At 34.7% G+C, this 13,125-nt stretch overlaps 1 pseudogene; it reads left to right on the top strand.

The window, feature by feature from the left end:
- The first annotated feature begins 496 nt into the window (after positions 1 to 496).
- On the top strand, positions 497 to 596 carry LOC113300782 (annotated as a pseudogene).
- The last annotated feature ends 12,529 nt before the right edge of the window (positions 597 to 13,125 follow it).

Raw genomic sequence — 13,125 nt, 5'->3', positions numbered from 1 at the left:
AAAACTTAGGGGAGCATTAGAATTACTAAACTGACCTTGACTCTGGCCCTTAGACCATGAAAGGTTCAGATGGTTTCTCCAACCAGGATTATAGGTTTCTGAATATGGGTCAAACTTTTGACGATTATCAAAGCTAGTGTTATCATAAATAGCATTGGCTTTCTCTTCATTATTCTGGCCTTCCCAAAAAGCATCCACTCTACCACTAGTGTGACCCACTTCTAAAGCTTCTAACCTTTTTGCTATAGCAGCAATTTTGGCATCTGATTCAAAGCTTCCTTCTACCCTATTAACGTTTCCTCTACTTAGAAGAATTGTTTTCTGGGGTCCTCTATTATTTTCCCATTGTTGGGTCTTTTCGGCGGTTTCATTCAAAAATGTCATCGCATCATCAACTGTTTGGTTTTCAAACCCACATGTACAAATAGATTCTACTATGGTTGTAGTGGAATAATCTAAACCCTCATAAAGGATCTGAACTAGCCTAACCTTTTCTAAACCATGATGAGGACATTGTGTCAACAACTCATTGAACCTTTCCAAATACATATACAAAGATTCTCCCTCCTGTTGAGAAAACGTGCAAATTTGCGTCCTAATAGACGATGTTTTGTGCCTAGGGAAACACTTGTTCAAAAATGCAGATGTAAGTTGTTCATATGTTTCGATTGACCCGGAAGCTAAACTATATAACCACGATTTTGCTTTATCTTTCAGGGAAAAAGAGAATAACCTAAGTTTCAAAGCATCATCATCAAGGTTTCTAATTTTTAGGGCACTACAAATTTCCTCAAAATACCTAACATGGAAATAAGGGTTTTCATTTTCTTTCCCTAAAAATTATTTGGAGCATCTATAGGGTCCCCGGTTTAAGTTCATAATTTGCTTCCGTTTCAGCTAACCTGATACACGAGGGACAAGTAGTCCTAGTCGGATTCAACAAAGCTTTCAAAGTTGCCATTTCTGTCTCTATCTGAGTAATAGGGATTCTCTCCTCGGTAAAATCAGGACGTTCAAAAATAGGACTCTCTATATTAAGGTAATCAAGACTCTTGTTTCCTAAAATATCACTTCTAGGTTTTAACGCATAAACCGTCCTAGAGCGTCTCTCTTACATTCTGGCATACAAGAATTCAAAAGAAAACTGTGTACATGCAAATGCTGGGATAACTAATTTAGGTAGGCTTGGGTTACCACAACAAAATATACCCAAAGGTACGAAGCTGAGGTTTGTGGTGTTTCGGATGATAACGCCGAGAGGGTTCACCATACTAAACCACTTATTTTCCTAAAATTGGTGTCGGACGAAAATGCAATTGGTGTGTGCAAGTGTTTTTTTTTCAATAAATAAAAAAAAATAACAAACAACCAAATAAAAGAAAATTACAAGTCCAAAAGGAAATTAAAAAATGAATAAGTAAAAGTCCTTAAAAATAAAATACGGTCCGCGAGTTATAACCTCAAAGGTGTCACTATCCATCCACAAAAAACCCATCAAAACAAAAGTAACACAAAAACCCCAACAAAACAAAGGTAACTCGCGGTTGATGAAACCAATTTTGAAATTTGGGTTTTTTGTATCAATTTTTAAAAATTTGGGATTTTTGTATCAATTTTGTTTAAGATGGAGTTTTAATGGATCCCAACATTTGAGTGGGGTTTTGGTACCACAAGTTTGGTCACCTTGGGTTTTTATGACTAGTTTTGAATAAAATATTCGGCTTTCTCCTTTTATGGCAGGCAAGTCTAACTTTCCAACTTTAGCTTCGAGTCAATCCTGCACACCAAAAACGAAAAATACCAAAGTAAAATCTAGAAAATTATAAAATAAAATAAAATTCTAATTAAATTAAACAAAGACAAAAAACAAAAAGAATCTAAAACATAAACCTAAAGACAAGTCCGTGCCGGCGGCGCCAAAAATTGATGGGATTTTTTTATAATTATAGAAAAAGGTTCGTTTAAGACTTGTGAAAGTTCGATTCTAGATTTAAATTATAGAACTAAAACAACAAATTGAATTAAACTTGTTTTCAAGATTGTAAAAACACTGAGACTTAGGATTCCACTATTTTCCAATTTTCATGTGATTCAATTAATAATAATCATGCAACTCATACATTCAAGTGATTCTAATATATTGCAATAATTATATTTTTAGAAATAACAACTGTTTATCGAAAGCATAGAACATCAAAATCCTAGGAAATCATGCTCTATCAAAAGAAATCACAATTGTTTAACAAAAATCAATAAATCAGTTTTCTCATCAAGGCAAATAATCGTAAGGAATTGCAATAATTAATTAAATAAAAATTACCACACAAACATTGGAAAAATAGCTTCCTCCGTCGCCTCAGCAAAGGGGTTTAGATCCTCATATTAATCATGTGCTCAAAATACATGTTTATGGCTCAAAAGTTGATTAAAAGAGGTGAAAAGTGTTAATACTGGAATTCGCAACGGATATATGCGTTAAGAATACACTGTTACAAAGTAAACGATAGGGGTTTTCTGTTGCATTCACTATAGCTTAACGACTGCTACTGGTGGTCTTAAGTTCTTCGTGTTCTTTATCTTCCACAGCAGCAGAAACTGATTCTATGCAACTCGATTTTTCTTCTATTTTAGCCTCTCTAAACTATGCCAAACCCTCGATAATCCTTCATTGGTTTCCCATAACTCTATTTATACATAAAAGGACCATGAAATCTTCGAGTAAATGCCAAAATATCTCGGAATAATTTTCCTTCTTTCCTCGGGAATTATTCTTATTTCACAGGAATATTTCCCATCTTTTCATCCTCACGCGACTTCATGAAGAAAACACACTCCAACACATTGGTTTTGAGTCTTTGTTAGAGTATAACTCGTGCCAGCTTACCAAAAATATAGCCGAGAATATTTTGTTTCTCTGTTTCATATGTCTCCACATAACTTCCTCTTCAATCGATTCCGAAACACGTACATTCCATGTTTTAATGAAACAGGTAATTCCCCAACCAATTCCATCCAAAATTCCGATTAAATCTCAGCCAAACCGCTTCTAGAAATACACGCAGATGAATAACCAAAACCCGTGAACCCTGTCTTCTTTAGATTCGATTATCCAACCAATTTTGAACGACTCCAAGACCATTACCATCCCTGTTTATCTCATTAGAGTCCATTGAAAACAATTCTGGCAATTGAATCTCCTCCAAAACCTCCCAAAATTCCAACCCTAAAAATCAACTCTTCCCGCCAAATTTTATATTTCAAATGAAGAGGATGAAGTGCCCATATCCAACTGCGGGGTGCCTTTAACACTTGGATGTCCCGGGGTGTAAATAGCAAGTGGGTGCCCCTTAGTAATTGATGTGCCCTTATCCAAATGAGAGGTGCCTATAGTGATTTTCTCCCACGAGCGCTAATACCACTTATCGAGGCAATTTTCCACACATGTTTATTTCTCAAAAAATACCTACAAAGAGATAAAATACCAAAATAAGTACAAAAATGGGTACTAACAAAATAGAAAATTGAGATCAAAATAGACACATAAATGCATCTATCATCCGTCTTTTGATAAATCAAGGTGAACAAGAACCAATTGATAAGTCGGTCTTATATTCCCGAAGAACAGCCTAGAAATATCAATCACCTCACAATAACTTAACTATATGGTAGTAGAACAAGTTATTGTGGAATCACAAAGAATAAGACGAAGAGCTTTGTGATTACTTTTTACATCTTACCTATCGGAGATAAATCTCGAGCAAATCTTTGAGAAGATAGTACTCAATACGATAGAATAAGTAAGATCAGAACACGCAATTACAGAGAAAATAGTTGGGTCTGGCTTCAGAATCCCAATGAAGTCTTTAAGTCGTTAACTTATAATGGTTTTAGGAAAAACCTAGGTTAAAGGAGAATCGAATCTAATCGCAACTAGTATCACACAGGAGGTGTGGGGATTAGGTTTCCCATTTGCTAGAGTTTTCCCTTATATAGTCTTCAAATCAGGGTTTGATAACTTTGCAACAAAGCAATCAATATTCACCGTTAGATGAAACCTTATTTAAGATTCAAGCTAATATTTTTCCACCGTTAGATGGTCTTAGCTTGTTACACACAAATGAAATATACTTTCATTTAGATATGGGTAATCGTACCTAAACGTGTATGTTGAGTTAGCTCAATAACAGTTAACCGAAGTTAGCCATATGAACACTTTTGTATTAACCATGTTCATCTTAATGCTTATAGATCAATTGATAATCAAATGAATCCAATTGTGTTAATCATAGAGTTATTCAATTGTTTATATTCTCATAGAAGTATACAAGACACAATTGAAGCAAAATCGGATTGATTCAAAAGAATCAGTTCATGAACATTTTAGCTACGGTTTGCAAAGATTGCATTCCTTAATTTATAAATGTATTTTTTCATGAGTATGAAAACATACTTAGCCGATTTTAGAACTTAACCTCATAGGTTTGCAAACGGGTACGCAAACTTAAGTTCCAGACTTGATCCTTTCCGACAGTTCGCAAACGGGTATGCATGCTGTCATTCCGGACCGAACTCAGGTGAATAAGTTTGCAAACGGGTACACAAACTTAGTTCCTGGACTTTGACAGTTAAAATCGTTCGCATACGGGTATGCATACTTGGTTCCCGGACCTAAATCATTCTTACAACAGTTTGCATACGGTTATGCATACTGTACTATATCCAGACAATGATTAGTTTTTCTAAACTCCCATTTCAATTACTGAAACATTCTTAGAAGACGACAATAGCTGTCTCACACAAACTATTAGCTTATAAGCAATCTTCAAGTGATCGAATGATCAATACGAAATATACCGAGTCTACATCAAATGACTGTCTCACACAAATCATGTAAGTTGTTACCAGACGATTTTCACATGATCATATTTTGACTTTCGTCAAGAATAATGATGAACGTAGTTAGAGCAAAAAGCTTTCCAACACATATTTCGAGAAAGATATAAGCGAGTTAAACTCAGCTCGAAATATCAAATTTGTATGATGTAAAGTCTATATAGTTATACGACTTTGTCTCAATGTGAGATATAATAGAATAGACTTCTGAGTGATAGATGAGTTCAAGTATCCACATACCTTTTGTTGATGAAGTCCCACAAGCTCCCCTAAGTAGTCCTTTGTCTTCAATCGATGAACGTCGTGAAGTCTAAAGCTCAACTACACATTCTATCCTAATCCGAGACATAGCTATAAGTAGACTAGAAATCAAGACTTATAGTTTTGACTACTAAACTTGACAAACAAGCTTGAGATAGCAACGCTTGCGAGTTCGACCGGGCAGTGCTCTAAGAGTACCATTAGATGGTTTTTCAACATCAGAAGACGTGCCCATTTTTAAAATGGTTAAATCACTAATGGAATACAAGGGGATTAAATTAACTGCTAGTGAAATATTAACTTTTTCCTCTTCCTCAGAGTTGTATGAATCAGAGGTCTCTTGTAGAGTTACAACTAATGCTTATTTCAAGTGTAATTCCTTAGATTAAGACAGTCTTTAGCCAAATGACAAAAACCTTTACACTTGAACCACTGAGGCCCATATTCACCATCTTCTTCTTGATCTTTTCTGTTCTTAATTGGAACACGATCATAAGGGCGAGGAGTATGATGATTATCTTTCACAAATATATTATCCCTTTTCTTTAAGATATATCGAAACTATCTCGTAATCAGTGACAATATTAGTTCAACATCATCATCTGAATCTTCTGCAATCAGTTTATCAGAATCACCATTCAATCTATTTTTCTCTACATGAGGTTTTGGAAAATTTTCATCTTTAAAAGCAATTCCTTTAGCTTGAATAGATTGTGATTCATGATTAAAGATCTTTAAATTTCCAACAAGTGTGCTTCGAGAGAGAGTTGAAAGATCATTCGCTTCCATGATTGTATGCATGTTATATTTGTATCTAGATGGCAACAATCTAAGAATTTTGCACATTGTATCCTTTTCAGAAATAGTCTTTTCAAGAGAGAAAGAAGCATTAACTATCTCAGAGAGTTCAACATGGAACTCTTCAAAAGTATCGTTATCATCCGTTCGAAGGTTTTCCCAATCATAAGTAAGGGTTTGAAGTCTGACTTCCTTTTCTGATGAATTACCTTCGAATACGATCTGAAGATTATCCCAAGCATCCTTTGAAGTTTGGCATGTGGATATATGATGTTGTAGGTCGTGGCTTACATCATGTATAATAGCATTCAAACCATCTGAATTCTGCTTTGCAAATGCCTTTTCTTCACCTGTATAATCTAGTAAGTGTTTGAACTTAGTTTTCGAACCTTCAATTTTCGGGAGATTATATCCGTCAACGACTAATAGCCAAGTATTAAAATCGCGTGATTGAAAAAATATCTCATAGTAGTCTTCCACCACAAATAGTTTGTTCCGTCAAATCTTGGTGGTACGTTAATATAAATCGATTCATGAGAACTCAAATTCATTTCTTATAGGTTGGATCGCACCAAACACAGATTTTCAGATCTTTTCGTGTTTGCCTGCTTTGATACCAATTGAAAAGACGAGGGTACCCAAATACACCCTAATCTTTTATATATCAACCTATAAGTCCTTTACCGAATGTGATCGTCTATGGATTGAGTCGAGACAATACAATAAATTTGGTTCACACTTCGTGTGATCCTCTATGTATACGAGATCGAGACAATACAACAACAAGATCACTTTTGCGATTGACTATGGATACAACATCGAGACGATACGAAAAAAAAGTGTGCACTTGATAATAAGTACGGTAACTGAAACTCTATAGGATCAATATCAAGTGTTACAGAATTAACGTACAAGTGCAATTTACTTTGAATTATATACATCAAATATAATTACGGAATAGTAAAGTAAATAGCACAGCAAGATTTTGTTAACGAGGAAACCTCAAATGAAGATAAACTCCGGTACCTTGTCCAGTTTTGAATACTCTAAGAATTAAGATGCTATACAAAATCTAATACCAACTTCGTATAGTTGAGACCAAGCAGACTACCCGTAGCTACTTAGTTTCGTCAGTATCCCTGCGCCTTCGACTTATAGAGTCACGCACGTGAATAGCAAGTCCTTTGGATCGTATTCCAAATAGCAAAAGAAGAATCTGTTTGGTAACCACTCTAATCAATCTTGCTAGAAGATATTAATAAGTCGTTGACAAAGGCTTTTATGTTTAATTTAATAAACTCCTTTGTCTGGTTAGATCAATTTATCCTTTGGTTACCGAAATAATCAAACTATAGATTTGCGATCAATCAGTATAGATCTCAAAGAGAAACTATAAAGCGATGCCGATTTCACGCAACTAATCAATCAAATCCATTAAAGATAAACCGATTCTAGTTGGATCCCAGCCGATCAAGGTTTGTGCACACAATTCACAAGATACGAAAACTAATAAGAAAAATTATTTGTCTTCAAATTTTCATTTGTCCTCAATAACCTGCACAATACCACTTGAAACCTCTTGTGATCAATCACGCACAGAACGAGGTCTGTCAACAATGGATTATCATAATATGTCTTTAGATCCGAAAATGATTTTAAAGATCAAGTCAACAATTTGATCTAGTTTGAGTGAATCTTATATCAGAAGAGAAGATTCTCAAGAATAAACGAACTAGGTACAATCAAAGTTTCAACAACCGTTAGTCAGTCAAATCAATAATCGAAAACTACAATAACAATGCAATTATCTAGTTTCCCACCAACTGTACTCGTAGAGCTTCTTGATCCCACATAAGTCTTTAAACGAGCGGTCGTAAGAGATTTCACCTAATTAGGATACTTTCCTCTCCAGATAGACGGCTCCACCAGAAAAAACAAGAATGAAGTTTGCGTGGCTCTTAGGATAGTTTGCAAGAAATGAAAACTCAAGTATTTATATACCAAGGTTGTTTGGACAACAACAAAATTCCAAAACCGAAAATATTCTCAAGATATTATCGTTAAAGTACCTAATTTCAGTTTTCCTATTTCCACTTAAATGCCAAACCATATTTTCCGAAAACTCTCCTAGAAAATTTCTATCATTAGGCTAGCATATTTACTAATAATATTTTTTAGAGGATATGCTTTAATTTCTAGTAATTAAAACATATATGATGAAAATCATAATTAAATGCTTTTCACTTTTTCGTACATAGGATCACCTTGAGTATCAAGAAATATCGTTGAACAATAAATGATAAGAATTATGTACATGTTCAAATAATGTCGACATCTAGAATTTCTTAGCAAACCCTAATTCCAAGCTTCATACAAAACATACAGAGATATGTGAATATTGGAAACTCGGTTTTGCTTATTAACATCGGTCGTACCAACCTCACAATGTAAGTTGTGATATGTTATACCATGTTTCCCAAACTAGGTTGTAACCGGTTACACCTTGCTTCCCAGAGGTAGCTTGTGATCGGTTACACCTTACTTCCTGAGTTAGCTTGTGATCGGTTACACCTTGCTTCCCAAAGGTAGCTTGTGATCGATTACAACTAACTTCCTAATTCATCTTGTGACCGGTTATACCTTGGATCCCAAAGTAAGGTGTGATCGGTTACAACATTCTAATATATATCCTTTGATCGGTTACACCTTGATTTTCAATGTAGTTCATGACCGATTACAACTAGCTATATTATATAGGCTATGACCGGTTATACCATAAATCTTAACAAGTTAAGATAGGTTCTACCTTGTCATCTTATATTGTTCACTCAAAATATATTCAATAAAGAACCTGACCAATCATGATTTCCTTTCGATTATGAAACAAGTTCATATATGTACTTACTTTAAACAATTGTTATAAAACATTGTTTCCCAGGGTAAAATCATCCTTATATAATGCACACATAATCAAACAACTATATACAATAGATTATGCTGATGTCGTCTTTACGAAGTCCAAAAGATAGGTGTTATGCTTCGTAATTCAATAGATTCCTTGACACTTTGATCATAATGTCATGACCAAGCCTAACCACTTAATTATTATATATATACATCTTCGCATGTTATGTTTTCAATATAATCCGACTTAAAATATACGTTAGGAATGGAAACAAGATCAAGTTAATATTAATATTCTCAAGTGGACAGATGTCGTCGTCGTTGTAATCGTTACTTATTCACATTCTTCAGGTCTTCGGAGTAATACTTGTACGTCTCAATATTCCTAGACTTTCCAGTCCAACCTAAACGAAGTTGATTCTAGTATTTAATCAAGCGACTCTAGATGAGTTTTGATACTAAAATATGACAACCAAACTTGACATACCAACGCTTGGTAGGTTCAACCGAGCTATGCTCTAACAATGAGTGTGTTGCACGCCGCGCGCTTTAGGCCGTCAGACCAATACCCTGATGAACATCCCCCATTTGTGACATTGTTGATGTCTCGAGTAAAAATATGAAAGAAATCATTTTACATGACTAGCTTGTCTTGCATGACTAGGCTGACATGTATGACTAATTCGACAAGTTGTGTTGTGTTAGACGTGATTATTCTAACACCTCTACTTGACTGAAAAGTGGTTATAATAGGTGGATAAGAAGACGTGATTGTTTAATCACTAAAGATGTGGTGTTGAACGTGCATGTTGGATATGCAAGTTTCGACCAATCACATGTAAGTTATTTTATGTGTAGATAGTGGAAATTCGAGTCTCCCACGGTTTTCCAGTAGAAGCACCCAGAGACGTGGTTCTCTTCGATTGGGTGTTGTTAGGCTTTTGAACAAAACCGATGCACGTAGTATATCCTTGATAATAAACAACTTGGATCTGCAGCAAATCCTTAAAATTAATGTTTAAAAAATTTGGCATGTACGACTTACACAATCAGTCTTAAATGTTTTTCATATAATTTTAAGGAGCATGACCGACTCTCTTTGGTCAAAACAACCACTACACAATTTTTACGATTTAGCAACGTACCATAGATGTTGCTGAACAGGGTTGCAACAGTATTTTTCCGTTGCTAAACACCCTGTCGCAAATTTTAGCAACGACATAAGCTCTGTTGTGAATCCCAGTCAGCAACGACATTTCGCAATGGCGCCTGCCGTTGCTAAATTTTTTTATTCGCAACATATTATCCCTGTTGCTAACCTGTTGCTAATTATAAAAATACCCCTACCTTGAACTAGATATTATTGATTCTACGTATGATTTATTGGTTCTGGTTCTAATTTAGCAACAAATCATTGACGTTGCTAATATTTTGCAACAAAAATAAAAGAGGCCAAGTCTTCGTTGACCTTGTCAAAATCCATTTCCCCCACTTCCCCCTGCAATTACCCAGTTCTCCTACAGTTCCCCAGTTCCCCTGCAGTTCCCAATATACAACATTCCCACAAAGATACAAACTAAAAATATGTCATTCAATTGACATACAAAACACTATGTTGAGAATCACTTATGGATTACATCAAAAGAAAAAAAAATTCAATTGATGTGAACTTAAAGTATGAGTAGGAGATAAAAATGTATATAAGTATCACAACAAACTTACTAAGATAATGAAAACCCAAATTTTTGTGGCTGACACATTATATATTCTATGTTGAGGCTCATAAATGGATGGGTGGCCTAATTTGTGTGCATTGAAAGAGGCATTGAAAAACAGGGAAATAAAGAGTACTCAATGAGTAATAAGATTGAACTCCACCAGAAGTAACACGAGACGCCGGTTGCTTAACCAATTTCCTCTGCAAACCATAGGTAGATTCAGCTGTTGCTACAATATTACCAGAGTAATGCTTTTTGATTTTAACCCAAATACCTGCATAATAACCAATTTGAAGTTTCAGTATTGAGGTCTCAAAAGATAAACAACACTATATTCACATACAAACTACCTTTTGAATATTCACTAATACATCAACCTCACAATGCGTAGAGGGGATGTTCGATCACTTAAGGATATACTGATAGTGTCTGGGCAGGATGCCCTGGTACTCATAGATCTACTTCAGGCTATGTTGTTTTCACGGGTGATACTTTAATTTCTTGGTCTTCACAGAAGCAGCAAACGGTTTCACGTTCTTCTGCTGAAGCAGAATACAAATGCTTATCTGTAACAACATCTGAATCGCAATGGCTCTCATACTTGTTTGTTGACTTACATATTGATGTCAAATACCTTGTTTCTTTGTATTATGATAATAATAGTGCAATCTGTTTAGCTTCTAACCCCGTTTTTAATGCTAGAACCAATCATGTAGAGATTGATTTTCATGTGGTCAGAAAATTAGTGGAGTTTGGTTTTTTGAAGGTGCCACATATTTATTATGCTTCTCAACTTACTGATCTCTTCACCAAATGTCTCTGCTATCCATCATTTTCTACACTTCTACTTCAGTTGTTGGGGTCATCACCTACTGTTCTTCTGGACTCTGCCTTCTCTTCTTGTTATACTGGCCGAAGTTGGAGCTTTCCTCTTTGTTTTATGTTTTTTATTGTCTGATAGAGTGAGGTTTTCTTTTTTTCCTTTTTTGTGGTTGAAGCTGATTATTGCTCTTTGGAAGCTCTTATCAGCTTGAGGGGGTGTCTTAGGAATGGTCAAATTCTTATGACTTTCTTTGACTTCTTCTATTACAAAACAATTGTTTTCCTTCTGCTTTATATACCACCTGTAATAGAATCTTCTGTTACGTTATTCTAATATTTCAGATAATCAATAATATATTTACTTTTTCTCTCATAATTTCTCATTAAGCGCGTTTGGATACACATCCAGGACTAACTTTTTGACTTCGAAGGTGAAAAGCAAAAAGTTCATTTGCGTATAAAATTTATGAACGACTTCTCGAAGCAAGAAAGTCGACTTTTTGTAAAACAAAATATCTTTGCTTCTAGATTCTTCTTCTGGTATCCAAACACGCTATAATTTCACGAGTACGATAGCTCAACACTTTAACAGTCCGTACGTCTAATGCTTGTCCTATCCAAATCCAACAAATATTATTCTCAACCACTTTCGTCTAAGAGCTTCTCCAATGGCATGTGTGTGGAGATAAATGTCAAAATCCACCTAGGATGCACATCCATTTTCTCAAAAATCATTCTCCAACCCGGATGTCATAAATCAATGTATGCATGACTTTAGATAGAAAATGTCAAGGAGAATGTCTCGTTTCCCACATTCCCCTTGACATTGTCTACCATCCTAGTCAGCTTTTTTTAATTAAAAATATATTTTATTTACTAAAATTAATTCTAATACAATAAATAATCATTTTTGGATCTAATAAAATCTTAAAATTACTAAACATAAAATTTACATTTAATAAAAAAATGATTACAAACAACACCATTGGAACAACACCATTGGAGATGAATAACTTTTTTCACCAAACTTAAAGAAAATTTGGAATAAAAATGTCTTGTTTGTGTTGCCACATAGGAAATGAAGGCTATTATTGGGGCGTCACATTCCATTAGAGGGGCGTCACCTAATAGGACAAAAACGGGTCACCCAGAAGTAATATCAAAAACCCCTTATCTCAAATAATTTTGTAATGACCGAATAACCCTTTAGTTAATTTTAATTTTATTTAATTTAATTAGATAATAATTAATTTCTACGGTTGGAATCAATCCAAACCGGGACGTAAAACCAATTTCTACGGTTGGAATCAATCAAAACCTGGACGTAAAATCAATTTCTACGGTTGGAATTAAAAGGAACCTGGACGTAAAATTGAAATTTACGGCTAGGTTGACGAAAGGAAAATTTAGTAAACTAAACCTAGACGTAAAATTGAAAATTACGGTTGGAATTCAACTAAACCTAGACGTAAAATTGAAAATTACGATTGGAATTCAACTAAACCTGGACGTAAAATCACTTCTATGGTTGGAATTAAAAGAAAACTGGACGTAAAATCGGATTTTACGGTTGGAATTAAACGAAACCTGGACGTAAAATGAGCTTCTACGATTGGAAACTAATCCAAACCTGGACGTAAAACTACATGCAAATAAAATTTTACGGTTGGAATTAATCGTAACCTGGACGTAAAATCACTTCTACGGTTTTTAAGTTTTATTTTAGTTA

The sequence above is a fragment of the Papaver somniferum genome, chromosome 7 (genome assembly GCF_003573695.1).
Source record: "Papaver somniferum cultivar HN1 chromosome 7, ASM357369v1, whole genome shotgun sequence".
NCBI lineage: Eukaryota > Viridiplantae > Streptophyta > Magnoliopsida > Ranunculales > Papaveraceae > Papaver > Papaver somniferum.
This window is presented reverse-complemented; position numbering and strand designations above follow the sequence as displayed.